Source organism: Protopterus annectens, chromosome 9.part0, assembly GCF_019279795.1.
Source record: "Protopterus annectens isolate FY-2018-M chromosome 9.part0, PAN1.0, whole genome shotgun sequence".
Classification (NCBI taxonomy): Eukaryota; Metazoa; Chordata; order Ceratodontiformes; family Protopteridae; genus Protopterus; species Protopterus annectens.
Genome location: NC_056743.1, coordinates 1802889709 through 1802909618, shown reverse-complemented (window position 1 = coordinate 1802909618; position 19910 = coordinate 1802889709). Strand labels below are relative to the sequence as shown.

Sequence of the window (19910 nt, the reverse complement as noted above, 5' to 3'; positions counted from 1 at the left end):
ACATGCGCACACCGACATTAGCATTACAGGTCACGGGAGTGAAAAACACAAAACAAAAAAAGTGTTTTGGGGCATGCGTACATCGATGTTGCAGTTAGAGGTTGAGGGCCGCATGGAAGAGCTCTGAGGGCCGCATGCGGCCCGTGGGCCGCAGGTTGGACACGTCACTTAGAGGATGGATTCTTGACACAACCAGAAATACTGGGGAGCGGGACAAATGTGCAAAATCAGAGCTGATTTTAAATATTGCTGTTATAAACTTAGAAAGTTGAAAGAGTAACAGGTTTTGCATTAGAATGCATTTACTCAAGGCTATGAAGTCTGCAACTCAACATATCTGTCATTATTTATTGACTAAAACCCTCAATGATTTTCATAAAAAAAAAAACAAAACACTTCTAATGGGCAACAGACCAAAAATATGAGGGAAACATCTAGACATTCTGGACAGTCAAATGGTATAGTTATCTCTTTGAAAGATTGAATATATCCACCAGGCTCAACTAATGTCTGCAACATACATCTGCAAATAATTTGGTTAAAATTAAAGCTGTGGTTACCCATCTTACAGCATTTTTTATAGCTCCTGAAAGCAGGAGCTGAAAATAATGCATGCACTTATAGGTTAAAGCATCTGCAGATATGCAGGTTATTTTACATGCAAAGTGGGGACAACAATATGAGCTTATAAGTACAGACCAGAATTTCCTGGCCCACATCACCAAAACAAAAAAGAATTAAAGCAGAATTTTCTACTTATTGTACAAATAACCCCCCTGATCATGTTTTATACCTACCTAAAAAGCCATGTAACTAGTTCAGAAATAAAATAAGAAAAAAAGCTACATTCATCACACCAATATATACTCATTTTTGCATTTCTAAGCAATTACTGTTTCTAACACTGTTACACACAGCTTGAAACAAGAAGCCATAGCCAGTCCAGTGGCAGAGATGCAAGGCATGACTCTAATGTTAGAAGCATGTCTTTCAACCTTCAATTACAGGAAATCTAGACAATATAATAAGGGACAAAGGACCAAAATCAGTGACAAATTTTAAACATTGCTCTTATAAACTTATAAAGCTGTTAGAATAATAGGTTTTGTGTTAGCAAGCAATTTTTAAAGTATATGAATTCTGAAACTCAAATGTTTGCCATTACTTAATGACTTTAATCCTCAATGATTTATCAGAAAACCACAAATTTTATGAAAAACAAACCAAAAATATGAGGAAAAAAACTAGATGCTCTGCGAAAATCTGGACAGTTGAAAGGTACATTTAAAAGTCTGCGTTTGGAAACAAGGACGGTGGCTGAAGTCTAGGCTGAGGTCAGCAGGATTAAATGGGTGATGTCCTTCACTGCACCCTGTAATGAAGGGCATTGACAGTTTGGTTTCTAGACTAATCCCTTAAGAAAGAGTAGGACAACTGATGGGGACTGAGGCAAGCACATGAATGAAGGCAGCCACCGTAAGTCTCAACTGTCCAGAAATCCACAGAATGTCTAGACTTTTTCCTTACATTTTTGTCAGTTCCTCATATAATTTGTGATTTTCTGGCAAATCACTGAGGACAGAAGGTCATAAATAAGGACAGGCATCTGAGTTTCAGATTTCATATCCTTCAGGTTATTGATGTTATAAGGACAGGCATCTGGGTTTCAGACTTCATGTCCTTCAGGTTACTGATGTTATATGGACAGGCATCTCAGTTTCAAATTTTATATCCTTCAGGTTATTGATGTTATAAGGACAGACATCTGATTTTCAGACTTCATATCCTTCTGGTTATCGATGTTAATGCATAGTCTGCTATTCTAGCAAATTTCTAAGTTTATAAGATCAACATTTAAAACCTGTCCTTGATTTTTGGGCCTTTGTGACCTGACCCCATTATTCTTGGCTTTGTCCAGAACTGAAATTTCAATATGTCTCATAGTCCTTATTCACTTATGAAGGCCTGGAAATGCTCTTACCGGTGAGAAAGGCAATAATGTGTAACAGAAGTATTTCTGTTGTAAGTTTCTGCTTTATCAGCCCTGGCAAGTTAGACACCAAAGCAGTTGCTTTACCTTTTATTTACTGACATAAGTACTTTGCCTGCTACCCCACTCATCAGGATCATAAAACACTACCAAGCTTATATTGTGCATCTTAAAATAAAAAACACACTCACGTTTTCCATTAACAGAATGGCAAAGAGAATTGAACTACAACACTTACTGCTGTTAGGCAGTTTACAAACCTGGAATGAGCTGGCATTCAGATGCTAAAATCAGTTCTCTCTCTCTTTCATGTGGTGTGGGATGTGGGTTGTGAGCGACTGGCAAAGAGATGGGGTGGGAGGGGCTGGTTATGTCATTGTTGTTGCTGGTATTTCCTTAAGTACAAAACGGCTTCAATGGTACCACCACTCTTTTTTAAGCCAGTAATGAACAATGTATTATTCATTGAACTGAGAAATGCCACATTGTTTTGCACTCTCTCATGTCTGCTACACTGCCTTTCATTACAAATACAATGAAATAATTCAACTCATGAATGCATACAGATTATGAAGAGTCTGTGTAAAAAGGAATTGAATATATATTCAACATGTAGTTCTTTTATGAACTATTTTATTGATGACAGGTCAGCAGTGCCCCTTTCTCAGAGAGTTTTGTGGAAAGCATGATTCTGGAGTTAAATGAATATCCTCCATTCCTGAGTGACACTGTGTCAAGAAACAGCTTGTTCTTCTCTGACAAGACTTCATCACTGTCACCACCAGTGTCATCCCAAGATTTTATACGGGTGGCAGATCATAGAAGTGAAACAGCACTTAGTGAATGGTGTTTGTTTGGTCCAAGAGCTGCCTTTCATACAGAGAAAGCTGGTGTTTTCATAGATATCTGAAATGCATCATTCTTGTAGTCAACTGCATTTAAATTGAGGTACAAAGGCCACATGGGAGATAAGATAAAATGGTAAAATGGTGGTAGTGGTAATGTGTGCCTACCTGTGTGTGTGCATGCAAGTGTGAGTGTCTGTGTGTGTGTGTGTGTGTGTGTGTGTGTGTGTGTGTGTGTGCGTGCGTGTGTGTGTGTGTGTGTGCACATGTGTGCGTGCGTGTGTGTGTATGTGTGTGTGTGTGTGTGTGTGTGTGTGTGTGTGTGTGTGTGCATGTGTGTGTGTGTTTGCATGTATGCATGCGTGTGTGTGTGTGTGTGTGTGTGTGTGTGTGTGTGTGTGTGTGTGTGTGTGTGCACATGTGTGCGTACGTGTGTGTGTATGTGTGTGTGTGTGTGGGTGTGTGTGTGTGCATGCGTGCGTGTGTGTATGCGTGGGTGTGTGTGTGTATATGTGTGTGTGTGTGTGTGTGTTTGAGTGTGTGTGTGTGTGTCTGTGTGCGTGTGTGTGCGTGTGTGTGCACGTGTGTGTATGTGTGTGCATATGTGTGTGTGTGTGTGTGTGTGTGTGTGTGTGTGGTGTGTGAGTTTCTGTGTGTGTGGTGTGTGAGTTTCTGTGTGTGTGTGTGTGTGTGTGTGTGTGCAGGTGTCTGTGTGTCTGTGTGTGTGTGTGCATGCGTGCATGTGTGTGTTTGCATGTGTGCATGCGTGGGTGTGTGTGTGTGTGTGTGTGTGCATGCGTGCATGTGTGTGTTTGCATGTGTGCATGCGTGTGTGTGTGTGTGTGTGTGTGTGTGTGTGTGTGAGTGTGTGTGTGTGTATGTGTGTGCGTGCATGCGTTCATGTGTGTGTGTGTGTGTGTGTGTGTCTGTGTGCTTGTGTGTGTGTGTATGTGTGTGCGTGCATGCGTTCATGTGTGTGTGTGTGTGTGTGTGTGTGTGTGTGTGTGTGTGTGTGTGTGTGTGTGTGTGTGTTGTGTGCGTGTGTATGTTTTTTCACTATGTTTTACTGTGGAATGCAGGCTCTTTACGTTTCACTTGTATGATTATTTAATCACGGTAACACTGTTATCAGTACACTGACCATATGTCACCATCCCCATTTCTTCTTATTAGCCCTAAGTTGGATCCTGGACCGTTGCCATTTCCCATTGTCTTTAACAACCCATCTAGAGGAGCAGTTCAGTTGCACATCCTTTCTTGTAACGATGACTTGTTTTGGGATGCATCTTCTTTTTCTGCTACTGACATAAAAATCAGTTTGTAAAACAATCTCTATAACATCTGTACAGCATCAGGAAAAATGGCAAGAATTTCACAGACACAAAGCAAACTATACGCTGGTTTGGTACCTCAGAAAGCATAAGTAATGTACTGAATGACTGGAGCAAGTAATGTACCGAATGACTGGAGTATAACATATCCAGACAACATCCTTTCAAACAAAGAGACAACATATTAAAATATCTGGGCATAAGACCAAATTCCTTTCTTATATCCCAGCTGCATCTGGGTGCATTCAAACGCAAAACTTAAAACAGTGTAAACTGGAATATATCCAAATATCTTGACTCTAAATGTAGGTCTAATCATTGAGAAAACATATGCTTCTCACATACAATATGACTTGCCACTTAAGTTTTCCACATCTTCTACCAGCTTGAGCAGACTATAAGTACCAGTTAATGAAACCTGCTTGTGTAACCCCTGCAGGCAGCACCAATGTCAAAAATTACTAAAAAAAAATAGAAGGTTGCCGGTAAAATAAAGCAATATTTTTCTTCCGTTTACCCTCCAGTTCAGGATGCAGTACTTAAACTGATGCCTACCTCTTCTAAACAACTTATTCATTACCCTACAACTTTAGAATCAGACTGGGAAGTGATGCAAATCTTATCAGATTAAGAACTGACCACATAACTGGTATCAGAGCCTTCACTGACTCTTTTCACTGTGTTCGCCCCTTCACACCATTTTTGTTACATCATTTAAAAGGAAATACTCAGTATTAATCCATGTGTCCTCCACTAAACATGCTGTTTCTGTGCTACACTACTCTCACCTTTGCACCACTACACAACCCTCACCTCTACCCTACCACACAGCCCTCAACTCTACCCCACTAGACAACCCTCACCTCTACCACACTACACAACCCTCACCTGTACCCCAGTACACAGCCCTCACCTATACCCCACTACATGACCCTCACCTCTACCCTACTACACAACCCTCACCTCTACCCCACTACACAACCCTCACCTCTACCCCACTACACACCCTTACCTCTACCCCACTACACAGTCCTCACCTCTACCCTACTACGCAACCCTCAACTCTACCCCACTATATAATCCTCACCTCTTCCCCACTACACAATCCTCACCTCTACCCTACTACACAACCCTCACCTCTACCGCACTACACAACTCTCACTTCTACCACACAACACAACCCTCACCTCTACCCCACTATGCAACCCTCACCTCTACCCCACTACACAATCCTCACCTCTAGCCCATTACACAACCCTCACCTCTACCCTACTACACAACTTTCACCTGTACTCCACTACACAACCTTCACCTGTACGCCACTACAAAACCTTCACCTCTACTCCACTACACAACTCTAACTTTGACCCTACTACACAACCCTGACCTACACCCCACCACTCTACTCACGTCTACCCCCCTTAATGACTACATTAAGTCATGTCCACATTGTAAACAATGTTGCACATCTAAAATTAGCAAAGAATATTTTTCTGACATATACTGTTGATACATATTAACACACTCTGTTTTGTTGCACAACATTCCAAAAATGTATTGGGGATGTATGTAATGCTACAACCTATTGTGAACTGAGAATAAATCTGTTTGGATCATTTCTGCAAACCAAACCTCAATAAATACATACAGACTGTTGCTTTTTTCAATAACAACTGATATTATCATTTCCTCATACAACAAAAACTGCCACCAGAACTGCTGTCAACAGACTACAACAGTGTCACCAGTGCTGCTTCCCTCAGTTTGTGACACCATCCTCAGTGCTGGTACTGCCATAATATCACAATGTTACCAGTACTGTTGCTCCAGATTACAACACTGTCATCAGTAAAGCAACCCTCAGACAGTGACACTAACCTCAGTGCTGGCACTGCCATAATATCACACTGTTAGCAGTAATTTACCCCAGATTACAACACTGTCACCAGTACAGCTACCCTCTCAAACTGTGACATTAACCTTAGTACAGCTACTGCCACACTGTGACATTGTCACTACTACTGATACCTCCAGACTCTTAACACTGTTACCCGTTCTGCTTCACTCACATTGTGGCACTTTCACCTTTACTGGTGCTGCTACACTATGACACTGTCACCAGTACCACTACCTCAGACTAAAACACCATTGCCAGTACTGTTATCCATAGACTGTGACACAGTCTTTGTTACAGATGCACAGTGACAATGTCACCAAAATAGCTTTCTCCAGACTGTGACACGTTCAACACTACTGATATCCAAGACTACCACTTCTTTGTCACGAGACCTGCTACCACAGACTATTACACTGCCACCAGAATTAATGCCCCAGACAATTACACTGCCACTAGACCTGCTAACATTGGCCATTACACCGCCACCAGAACCGATGCCGCAGATTATTACACTGCCACCAGACCTTCTACCATAGGCTATTACACTGCCACCAAAACTTATGCCCAAGACTATTATGCTGCTACCAGATGTGATGCTCCAGACTATTTCCACTCTATGGCACTATCACCAGAAGAGTTATCTCTAGACTGTGATGTTGTTAACAGAATTGATACCCCAGAAAACCATGTTACAAGTACATCTACCCCTAGACTGTGACACTGTAACCAGAGCCACTACCACAGACTAAACAGTGTCACCAGTACTGTTATGGTCACACCATGACATTGTACCCATCACGTTAGCTCCAGACTGTGACACTGTCATCAGTGCTGTTATGTTCACACTGTGACACTGTTCCTATTACAGTTAGCTACAGACTGTGACACTGTCACCAGAACTGTTATGTTCACAATGTGACACTGTTCCTATTACAGTTAGCTCCAGACTATGACACTATCAGTAGTAATGTTATGTTCACACAGTGACACTGTTCCTATTACAGTTAGCTCTAGATTGTGGCACAGTCACCAGTACTGTTACAGTCACAATGTGGTGCTGTTTCTATTACAGTTAGCTCCAGACTGTGACACTGTCACCAAAACTGTTATGTTCACACTGTGACACTGTCACAAGAACTGTTATGTTCACACTGTGACACTGTTCATATTACAGTTAGCTCCAGACTGTGACACTGTCATTAGTAATGTTATGTTCATACAGTGACACTGTTCCTATTACAGTTAGCTCTAGATTGTGGCACAGTCACCAGTACTGTTATGCTCACACTGTGGTACTGTTTCTATTACAGTTAGCTCCAGACTGTGACACTGTCATTAGTAATGTTATGTTCACACAGTGACACTGCTCCTATTACAGTTAGCTCTAGATTGTGGCACAGTCACCAGTACTGTTATGTTCACACAGTGACACTGTTCCTATTACAGTTAGCTCCAGACTGTGGCATTGTTATGTTCACATCATGACACTGTTCCTATTACAGTTAGATACAGACTGTGATATTGTCACCAGAACTGTTATGTTCACACTGTGACACTGTTCCTATTACAGTTAGCTACAGACTGTGACATTGTCACTAGAACTGTTATGTTCACACTGTGACACTGTTCCTATTACAGTTAGCTACAAACTGTGAAACTGCCACCAGAACTGTTATGTTCACACTGTGACACTGTTCCTATTACAGTTAGCTATAGACTATGACAATGTCACCAGAACTGTTATATTCTCACTGTGACACTCTTCCTATTACAGTTAGCTCCAGACTGTGACTCTGTCATTAATAATGTTATGTTCACACCGTGACATTGTAGCTATTACAGTTAGCTCCAGACTGTGACAGTACTACAAGTATTATTATGTTCACAACATGACACTATTCCTATTACAGTTAGCTACAGACTGTGACCCTGTCATTAATAATGTTATGTTCACACCGTGGCACTGTTCCTGTTACAGTTAGCCCCAGACTGTGGCACTGTTACCAGTACTATTATGTTCACACAGTTACACTGTTCCTATTACAGTTAGCTACAGGCTGTAACACTGTCACCAGAACTGTTATGTTCACACTGTGACACTGTTCTTACTACAGTTAGTTCCAGACTGTGACCCTGTCATTAATAATGTTCACACTGTGACACTTTAGCTATTACAGTTAGCTCCAGACTGTGGCACTGCTAGCAGTACTATTATGTTCACACTGTGACACTCTTCCTATTATAGTTAGCTACAGACTGTAACACTGTCACTAGTAATGTTATGTTCACACAATGACACTGTTCCTATTACAGTTAGCTCCAGACTATAACACTGTCATTAGTACTGCTACCACCGCACTACAGCACAATCATCTGTACTGCTAATTAAAGCCTTTGTTTGTCACTGATAGTGCCATATGCAGACTACACAACTGTCAACATTACATTCAGCACTACCTATGACATTGTAACAAATGCTGCCACCCCAGACAGCAGCACTGTTACAGGCACTGTTGTGCCCAAACTACAAAACCATCAGCAGTTTTATTTCTAGTTTACAAAATTCCTACCAGTGTTCTCCTCCTCCACCCAGATCTGCACTATTCCTACTCTTTTAACGGGAGTGGCAGTTATACGGAATGAGGACTGCCACATTCTTTCCACTGTGGTGAAAATGTGTTTTATGAGGACTACATTGTCCCTTCCCCTGAATAATCCAAAACACAGATTCCAAGTCAAAGTTGTTACTGCCCCTGTTTAATGTGGGTTGTCAGTTTTTGTTTGTTTGACGATCTATTACCAATTACATTCTGAAAAGCTGATTCAGGAAAGTCATCCTGTTACCACAGAAAATGCTACCAAGAAGGGGGTACATACTCACAAACAGTAAAGCCAGTGTTCTTTTAAGAATAAAATGGTTGAAGATCTACTTAGCTGTTTCCCTGTGCCCCAGTAATTCTTAGTTTATGCAAATGTGAGCAATGTATCTTTCCCAAGAGTGTGTAGGGGGAGGGGATGCCTGTGCTAAACTTTCACATTCAGATTAACATTCTGTTTGTATTTTGATGAGACCTTGCATCTCAGCGATAGTGCAATGAACTGGGGACCTCTACTATCACAATCATATGAACCAATGCAGCACACGTCATCACAGCTCATACAAACTAACATACCCATACAAACCAGTAGCCATGCACATATCAGCACTGTTCAGTTTGTGTGATCACATCCAAAGACAATAGTGGCATCTACAGATTGGGAAGCAGAGAGAGTGGAGACTTCTAAATATACATACATTTTTCCATAGCGTTTCCATAACCTGTTCAGTGAATCACTGCAATCTACACAAGAAGACCTAAATTGATGTATTTCTGTGTGCATATCAAGGTACCTGCATGCATACATCTCAACCTCTGAATGTTAGATATCTGTCCTTTAACAACAGCAGCAAAGGGGCAGAAAGAAGATAACATTCTTATTTTTCACAATAGAATGTCATTGGTTACTAGAACCTATATGGTTAGTGAAAGAGAATCTCTGTATAACCTTAGCTGATTTATTTAATAAGGTATGCACCCACAAACAAGTCTGACTTTTTGAAGAAAATCAGTAAATCTAGAAGGGGCAAGGCTAAAGCAGATGGCCAAAAATCACAACAGTTGAAAGGTGTGCATGTGTGTGTGTGTGTGCGCGCGTGTGTGTGTGTGTGTGTGTGTGTGTGTGTGTGTGTGTGTCTAAGCATGTGTGCATGTATGTATCGAACTTGTGTGGCGGTACAGATTACTGTGGGAATACATACCTTGCTCAGTAAGCTTTTTCTACACTAGAGTGAATTCAAAGTACAAAGAGTAGGTCCAAATATGCATATCTAGTAAATACATGGACATTTGTGCTTGTCTGACTGCCCCTCCACCTCTCTCTCTCTCTGTCTCGCTCACACACACACACACACACACACATATGCATCCACAGTACAAGCAATATCTACATATGTATCTTATAAATACATTCATATTTTTGTACAGTGACTGTACCTGAAAAATATAAAGACAAAAAGTCACACAAAAAAATCAGACACCTAGACACATTTCATGTGTACTGTGTTAGCATGCCCAAATATGCATTCCTATCAAATCCTATCAGATGTTCGTTTTGTTAAATTAAAATTCCCTGTAACACACAAAGGGTTTTGTCACATATTAAACATTAAAAATTGTTGTCAAAAGATAGTTAAAGTTCTAACAAAACATTTTGTAATACTGTTAGCATAACTCAACAACACCTTTTAATCTTGCAGTAAGTATTCCAAGTTTTGTAGGTTTCTTGCAGACTTTACATGGCACAAATTCATGCATTGTGAGTTTAAGGTCTAGGACTCTGCACATATGTATTACAATAATGTTTGTGTAACTACAGCTGCAAACACGCATACGTGTACTAACGTACAATCAGTCTGAGACACAGCCTGAATCAGCCTGTCTTCATGTAGTCTGACTGGAGCTCAGACAGAGCTCACTTTCGTGTAAGTTCTTTTTTATGCCCTTGGGCATGTGGGCTGCCCAGTTTGTATACTAGGATGCACAGGTCACTGTATCCAGCTATATCTAAAAGGTATGTTCTCCTACCTGCATATGAAACTGAAGGGCTACATTACACTCCATACACACCAGCGACAATGAAAAAATACCAAGTAAACATAACAGCAGGATAACGTCCTTTGATGACATTGCAACAAAGAAATAACGCGAAAACGTACTCACCCTTCTGTCAGTCTTATAACTTCCTTTTAATATGCGCCTGTCCTCTGAAACTTAAACTTTAAGTCTCGTTTCGGAATTGGGGATGCGACCTCTACCAAATCCTCAACAGACACTAACATCCATTGTAACTGCCGAATTCCCGAAAACGTTTGTCATCTTAATAATCCATTGTTTCTCTTTGGGGGAGGGGGGCAGCGTACCCCCAACTTCTCGATAGCAACTCTAATGTGCGACCCATGATATTACAAGCAAGAACGCGCTTTATTTGCACATTGTTCTCTACGGAGAATAAAGCTGAAGAAAGCTAACCGAGGTAGAGTCCAAGGTGCCTATTCTGTTATTAGTACATGGTTTCGAATCCAGAGAAGGGAAGATGCATGACACACACTCTTCTGCTCCGATCGACTCTCTCACTCCCAGCTGCACTCCGAAGTGAAATTATACTTTTGTTGCCCTTCCTTTCTGTCTTTTTTTTTTCTCCAAGAAGAACAAAACTCAGAGAGTGAAATACAATCCAGATGTTGGCTCAAGTTCCCTTGTGGACTGTAGGGGGTGGGGGAGAGAGAGAGAGATGATGGAAGGCGGTGAGCAGGCAGTAGCCTCAGCAGAACTAATTTAGCTCCAACAAACAGGGACAGTGTAGAGCTGCCTGCATTCTTCATCTACCAGGCCATTGTGCCGCCCCTGGGCACCGATCTGTTAAACGCTTCTGCTGACTGGTAGCACACTTTCATAACTCATCACAGGAAACCGGAGTTCATCTGCAGCCTACTTACGCCAGTAGGTTGTATTGACCACATGTACTGTACAAATGATTCTAATTATTCTTTGCATAGTCATTTTCTGTTTAATCTTCACTATTGATCTTTTAGTAATAGCCCAGAGCTGAACAGCAGCGATGGACGTGAGAGCAAAGGATGTAGGTTTTACTTCGTACTTTGGCCACTAACCTCACTAACCCTATCACACGTCACCTGACCACTACCTTCTGTTTTCTCAGCCTGGAACACCGCGACGTATGGGTGAGAAGTGTAATGCAACTTTCCCATTACCTGAGATCTGAACACTTAATACTGTATTCTTTTCTCATTTGCAGAAGATACAACCCATAGTTTACAACACTTTCCATGCAAAATCAACACACACTCTAAAAAAAATCTTTAGATCATCCAAGAACACAAAAACACACACTTTTCAGACTGTGTCCCCACTAGATTTGTACAGTTCTGTTTCTGAAATAAGTTACCCTCCAACACACACACACACACACACACTTTTCAATTCAAACTGCTCACCACTGTTTTATACAGCAGTTTTTGTTTGTTTGTTTATTTGAAAGATAGGTTCTCCCTGCAGCGCCGGTTAAACAAGGTTAAACTCTTTCTGGCTCCAGAAAGTGTGTTCTTCAATTTTTCCCTTAGAACTGCTCTGTTAGGAACCTAAACAGTTTACACCTTCACTAAACAGTGCAGCACTTGTTTCAAATAGCTTTTTCTTCTCAAAAAGCTCAGCACTTGTCTTATAAGCATATCCCTTGTCTTATAAGCATTCTCTTTGCAGGTCAAGCACTCCTATATTATACAAATCTCTCACTAGCAAAACCCCCCCATGAGTGCCCACTTCCCTGCTAAGCCCACTACTTTTCTGTCTCATACCAACTCATAATTCTTTCTAGCATGTCGAAAGGTCAGATGCTGGCGTCCTCTCCTGCCCAGTTGGTGAATCTGGGAATTCTGAGACAATGTTACAATTGCCTCATGTACACGGACAACCCTCTCCTCCTCCCACGTAACACTAACACTTGTGAGAGATGCAGCTATTTAGCCAGACTGGAGGCTGAGCTCTCTCAACTCAGGACTGGCAAGACCAGGCAGGAGGAGAAGGCAACTACACACACCACAATACCAGTCTCACATAACTCAACCACACCACTGAATCAAACACATAAACACACTAAGACATACTCGGAGGCTCTGAGTAAAAATTTACCTAAACAGCAGAGGCCTCCAAAGCAGACACCCAAGCAACTGCAAACTCAATACACCACACAAACAACACATAAACAACAAAATCAGTGTGCAAAGCAGTCACTGCCCTTAAGGCCAAATACAACATCAAACATACTTGTCATAGGTGACTCCATAGTCAGACACACTGACGTCCCACTCAACAGGCTGAACAAGGAGAAGGTCACGGTAAGCTGCCTATCGGGCGCTAGAATCCGCCACATAACACAAGCACTCAGGTCACTCCACGGCAAGTACAAGTATGACACAGTCATTGTCCATGCTGGTGTGAATGACCTGAGACATACCTCCCTGGACTACATGAAAAGAGACATAGAGGAGCTCTCTGATTATGTAGCCCAGGCAGGTATGACCCTGACCCTGAGCAGTATCCTTCCTTCACCAAGAATGATGCCACAATATAGAGACAAGATGATCAGCTTTAACAATTGGCTTAATGTCTGGTGTCATTCAAAGGGGATCCAGTGTCTGTCTGCGTGGGATGACATGCTCGACAAGCCACGCTGCTTCGCAAGGGACGGCTTGCACCTGTCACCCCTGGGATTACGGATATTGGCTAAGGCTCTTGCCACCCCCATAGTGCCTTTTTTAGGCAAGGCTCAAATTCTAAACCTACCACCCTAGAAAACAAAAACGTGAAGAAACTAAGGGTAATGCTGCTCAATGCCAGAAGTCTAAATCTCAAAATGCATGCACTCGAGGCCCTTCTCAGTATGGAGAACATCGATGTCTGTGCTGTGACTGAAACCTGGTTCAAGGCTCCTGAGAGCACCCCGGCACTATCAGGTTTCATCTCATATCATGCGTTCCGGCCCCAAAACCCGGACCACACCAGAAAAGGAGGGGGTGTATCCATATTCATCAAGGATACCCACACCTCCAGGTTGGTGGCTACGCACGAAGCATCGGAAACCATCCAGGTGCAATTAACCATAAGCAAAACTGCTCTACAATTTGTAGCATGCTACAGGCCACCCTCTCAAACTCAGGAAACCCACACAGCCTTCCTAAAGACACTGGAGGGTATAAATGTATCACCAAACACCATCATATTGGGTGACTTCAACTACCCGAATATAGACTGGGAACATTACTCAAGCCCAAACTTTCTAGCCCAAAGGTTCCTGGAGTTCATAAATTCAAATGCCATGGAACAACTAGTCACCGTCCCCACAAGAGGAGAAAATATACTAGATCTCATCATCACGAACATGGGGACAAAATGCTCCACACCGGAAGTATATCCCTCATTGGTGAGATCAGATCATAAACTAATCTCACTAGAAATCCACATCCCGCCCCCACCCAAACAAAAAAGACCACAGTGAAGAACTTCTCTAAAGCAAACTTCACACTACTCAAGACAGGTGTGGTATCCTTCAAGGCCCCCGAGCCAATGGAAACCACAACCCAAGCTGCGGAAGCCCTTACAAATGCCTTCTATGAACATCTTCAGGACTGCATGGATCAGGCAATCCCAAATAAAACCAAGACTCTTTCCACCAAGGGCAAACGTCCAGTCTGGTGGACCCCAGCCATAAACAAACTTTACAATAAGAGGAGAAAGCTATTACATGATAGAGCAAAATCCCAAAAAGGGAAGGCATTTTTGATCAGCACTAGCAAGAAACTACGATCCCTCATAAAATCATCTAAGGCCAACTTTGAGAGAAAAATTGCCATAGATTCAAAAGACAATCATAAGGCCTTCTTCAGCTATGTCAGAAACCTGGGTGGAAACTCCCAGATATGCTCAGAATTAGTCCAAAATGATACAAAAATCACTGAACCCACAGACATTGCCAACATACTGGCAGACAGGTTCAGCGCAAACTTCACCCCCCAAAAGGAGAGATAACTATCCCAACTGAGTGTAGCCTTCCAGACATCTCAAATGCGCAGGTGAAAGCTGCTCTCTCTAAAGCTAAAAACACAGCATCAATGGGACCGGATGGGGTCCCCGGCTGTGTGCTACATGAACTTAATGAAGAACTAAACCCGCACATAAGGCAGCTGTTTAATCTTAGCCTCACCACAGGATATGTGTCCAAGGAGTGGCGTACAGCAACTGTGGTCCCACTCCACAAAGGCGGTGTCTCTACGGACCCTGGTAATTACTGCCCCATAAGCTTAACAAGCCTGGTCTGCAAAGCTATGGAGAGGATCATAATGGTACTCATAAACAAGGACATAGGGGACTTGCAGACCTTGGACCCAACCCAGTTTGGCTTTGTTAAGGGCAGATCTTGCCTTTTGAACTTGGTCGACTTCTTCGAAGCAGTCACCAAGGCCATTGATGAGGGAAAGGCAGTCCATACAGCCTACCTTGACCTTGCAAAAGCTTTCGACACAATACCCCACTCAGGTATTATAGAGAAACTTGCCAGCTTAAATGTAAACCCATATGTCACAAGATGGGTTGCAAACTGGCTAAAGGACAGAACCCACAGGGTTAGAGTTGCTGGAGCCATGTCAGACTCCAAGCCGGTTACAAGTGGAGTCCCACAGGGCTCAGTCCTTGGCCCCCTATTGTTCGGCATCTACTTCTCAGAAGTACAGGCAAACATAGGAGGACTATGGCTGACAAAGTTTGCGGATGACTGCAAACTGGGTGCCATAGTATATAGTACATCGGACGCAGACATCCTTCAGAGGGGTCTCACGGAAACTGATAGCTGGTGCCAGAGCCATGGCCTGAAGTTAAACGCAAAAAAGTGTTTAGTCATACCCTTCGGGAAAAACAAGGTAACCCCAAGCTACCATATAGGTGGCAACCCACTAAGCACAGAAGAGGTTATCGGAGACCTGGGGACCCAGGTTGACAGTGGCCTCTCGTTTGACACTCACGTTGCTAAAGTGGTTCGAAAGACCTTCTACATTGCCCACCTGATCATGAAGGGATTCACATCCAGATCAAGTGAGGTCATTGTTCCCCTGTACTCTTCACTTATCAGACCAATGATCGAGTACAATGCCCCATTCGGGATGTATCTCACCCGACACCTGCAGCAATTGGAGAGACCCCAAAAGTTCCTCACCAAAAGGATAAAGGGACTCCAAAACCTGTCATATGCTGCCAGACTGAAGAAACTCCAACTCTATTCAGTTGCATACCGTCTGCTCAGAGGTGACCTGTGCCTGACATACAAGGCCATGACCAACCCGGAATTAATGGACATGCTCCACCTCAAAAAAACCAAATCCACCAAAACCACTAGAGCAAGAGATTTAAACCTTAGCATGGATATAAATAGGACGTGCTGGAGGGATAGATTTATCACCCAAAGACTCCCTATGCTGTGGAATAAAATCCCGGTCCATGTGAGGCAGAGCACCTCGCTGGCTCTGTTCAAGAGAAATCTTGACCTGTGGATGGGAGATCGTCGGTTTACCCCGGGAATCATCTCTGTGTCACTACTGGACAGAGGCAAAACAAACTAATGGGCACAGTATTTCTAACATAAGGGGCGGCGTAAGCCACATAACTTTGGGCTAGGCTTATAAATGCCCTAGGGCAGTTAGCCTAGTATAAACCTATGAACCTATGAACCTATACCTAGGAACTTTGTAAACAAGTGAATCTGCTATCCCAGTTTTACATTACTTCAGTAACAATTTCAAATTGCTTGTAACAGAAAGGTCTAATTAGAATTGGTAGAATTCTTGAATATGCTAGATGCAAATATATCACAAAAGTGAATTGAGAGTTGCTTTCTTGTTCAATGGTCTACTTAAGTCTATTTTTAGCTTAGAACCTCTTTGTTAGCTGTATGTCATTGTTAAACGGAGAATAAGTGGTACTAATTGGCAGATGATCGTGGAAAAACATGCAATAAAGAATGTCTGATGTAATCATCATGAGATTCTGGTCATAGCCCTGAGGCCTCAGAGTATACCTATAAACATTAATTAGTACCATGTAGCTATGGTGGGATGAATGGGGCAGTTGCCCTGGGTCAGACCCTTAGAACTGATTGCAACAGTATTGCCTTTCCTGATTCAAGTCTGGCCTCCAGATTCTGTTTTGCCACAGTTTATTTGTTCAGGTGTTGTTTGGATATTTTTTTTCTGTGTAAGGTCTGCTTTTTCCAAAAATGGTTTGCTTAAGCTAATTTGCTATTCTGAAACTGTCTTTACATTTGTACTGTGGAGCGCATCTCCCATGGATCTCCCAGTAGAAGAATCCTAACTCAGTTGGATTAACCCTTTTAACAAAACTAAATAATTAAATAAAATATGTCTATTCTGAGTGTGCACGTGCTAATTTCTTTGGAACTCTTCTCACAAATTCTGAAGCAGGAGCTTCACCTTCTATGTACAACCACAGCTCTGTCCAATTCCTTGCAGGAATGGAGATCTACAAAAATCATCCCAGCATATAAAGTGTGGTTTTACCAGATACATCTGCAGAGGGGTATTCATTTCTTTATTTCTAATGGTAATTGTTGTTGTTATATATTTCCAAGAATCTCTTCCCATTTTTCATACTGTTTTCTTGTGTTTTTCCATCTTTATGTTATCAGAAATGTTATGCATAGTTTCTTTCCTCTTTTGTTGTTGAAAACTCTGCACCCTCTCTGTGTTTTCTTGCCCATTTTTCTCTTCCTGAAGTGCATTAATATGCATTTAATTTACAATACTATACACTGGAGCATTGCTGCAGCTTTACCAAGTCTGTTTCATCCTCCCACACCTACTCCAGGGCAATTTTCTCTTTTTGTTGATTTCTGCTTCTTGTAAAAAAATATCCACCTCTGATTTTAGTCCTTCTCATGGCTGCACTTACATTAATATCAAAGGCGACCAGCCCATGTCCTGCTAGCCTCCTCCCAGCAGCTTTCATTTCCTCATTATAAACATAATTAACCATGTGTTGTGTTTTGCAGCTAGCTTTAAGCTGCACTGTAGACATCATTCGTCTTTGGCACTTTATGACCAACAGTTTAGCCAGAGAAGTAATTTGTATCATGCCTAAGGCTTCTGTACCTTTTGTGAGACACTGTGCAAAACATTTTACTTTTTAAAACTCTGGGTGGGCTATGCACAGCTATCAGTTTTGCCTATAGAAGCAGAGAGAAAGCAAAACAAGAAATAATTAAGGAAAAAGGACCCATATTAGGGGCATGTTTTAAATACTGATACTTCTAATAAAACATCTAAAAAATGTCCAATATTAGGAGGAACAGAGCAAAATGTCCTTAATTATTCAATGAGACATTCATGTGGTTATTTCATATTGCCATGGATCCGATGTTCTTCTTGTCTCTTTCTGTAAAGGTTTGGTTTACCAGTCTACAGTTCCCCTCCTTTGCCCTGGTCTTACTATTTCTGAGTGAAATCAGAACTGACCTTTTCCAAGCCAGGAAAGTCTTGTCTCATTTCTCTTTGATTTGTTGAAGAGAGATATGGAAGGTGTCATGTTTTTATTTTATGTGCCATTACTATAGCTGGACAGAATGGATGAGTAGACTATAAATATAGGTGACAAAGCTATACTGTATAATAGAAATGTGAGTAGATTGTAAATATAGGTGACAAAACTAAAATATATAATAGAAATGTATACAGGCTTGTGTATTTCATGTAGCAGAGTCTTGTCTGCAGGATTGAAAAGTTGTAGTGCTTCTGCTTTGCATTAGTACTGACAGTTGTCTTGATTCAAAGAATGGTACATTCCCCCAGCCCATCTCCCAAAATTTGTTATAAGTATCCAGGTGAATGCATGCAGTCCCCTAGAATGCTGTTACCTCTACGTAAGGTGTTGCTCAAAAATTATGTTGTGTTTTTGCATATTATCCCATACTTTCTATTTTGTCATGTGCTTCATTAATTCATGTTTTGCATTGTCTTTTTCGGTCGTTATGACACATTTTCAAACAACATGATTTCAAGTGAAGTTTGAATAAAATAATAATATTAATAATCATTTGAAGTGGAACTCAGACCAATGTCCTGCATGCTGACTTTGCACTCTGCACCCCTTAGTTACTGTAATTAACCTCAAGGTAACTGCTGTTCAGTGAAAAGGGAATCTCTTCCCTTCAGTAAAATCTAGTTCAAGAACATTTTCATAGTCAGAGCAAAAGCAGAATTTGTTGGTAAATTCATAGTTCATAAGTAAATACTAGGCTATCAGTCTGCAGACTATTACAAGCCTAGTTAATAATTTGAGATCAGAATCAAGCTTTGTATTTTGTATCTTTGAAGTAAGAACCTTAACTATTATACCAAACCCACCCCTCCAGTGTTGGACCAATCTGTGCTATCCAGTATTCTATGTAATAGATAAGCTTCTTCTTTGGGCATTTCACTAGAACTGCTTTATGGCTAGCCTATACATTTCTTTAATTTTTGCCTTATGTTTTTTCTTTCCACAGCTATTCATTCCTTGTAGCTATAAATCTATTTGTGAAAGAAAAACTTATGCACACCACCTCTGTATTGTCTTCCCTCTCTCCCAGCTGTACGTTCCTGTTTTTATATAATTCTGCCTTTGAAAAAAGTTTAATTTTGGACCCTTACTTTCTCTGAGGAACTGAAGCATTTCTAATGTGCCATTTCCCCACTTCTTTCTTCCAGGGTGTACATATTAAGCTCCCTTGGTCATTCCTCACAGATCCTCACAGATCTTTTTGTGCAGACACTACACTATTTTGTTACCTTTCCTAACAAAGGCTCCATTTCTTTTGCTCCAGTTGTGGTTCTGTCTTCTAGAGAACAAGAAGTTATGTACTTACCATAACATTCCATTTGTTTTGTTCATCTTCATTTACCCTTGACACATGAGTTCGGTTCCTGTATCAGAACCTACTCGGCCGTTACTACAGCCAAAAAGTCTCGCGCTTCATCCTTACCCACAATTCTCATGTCCCAATTACCTCAGATCAACTTTGCGGATTAGAAGCAATGCAGAATAAAGGAAACCTTAATGGAAACTATATCTGCTATGCTTTAATACATGCCATAATCACTATGAAAGTGTCCATTCCACAAAACAAAATCACTAAGGGCCAAGGGATGGGGGAGTTAGTCAAGGATTAATGAAGCTTCTTATAGTCGT

At 41.5% G+C, this 19910-nt stretch overlaps 1 protein-coding gene across 2 annotated transcripts in view; it reads right to left on the bottom strand.

Annotated features, from left to right (window-relative positions):
• LOC122812274 (sphingosine 1-phosphate receptor 2-like) overlaps window positions 1-11722 on the bottom strand; it is a 586862-nt gene extending 575140 nt beyond the window's left edge. For both annotated transcript variants that reach the window (XM_044084673.1, XM_044084671.1), the window contains exon 1: window positions 10824-11722. The gene's annotated coding sequence lies outside the window, so the exon portion shown is untranslated. The remainder of the gene's footprint in view (window positions 1-10823) is intronic.
• Between the last annotated feature and the right edge of the window lie 8188 nt (window positions 11723-19910).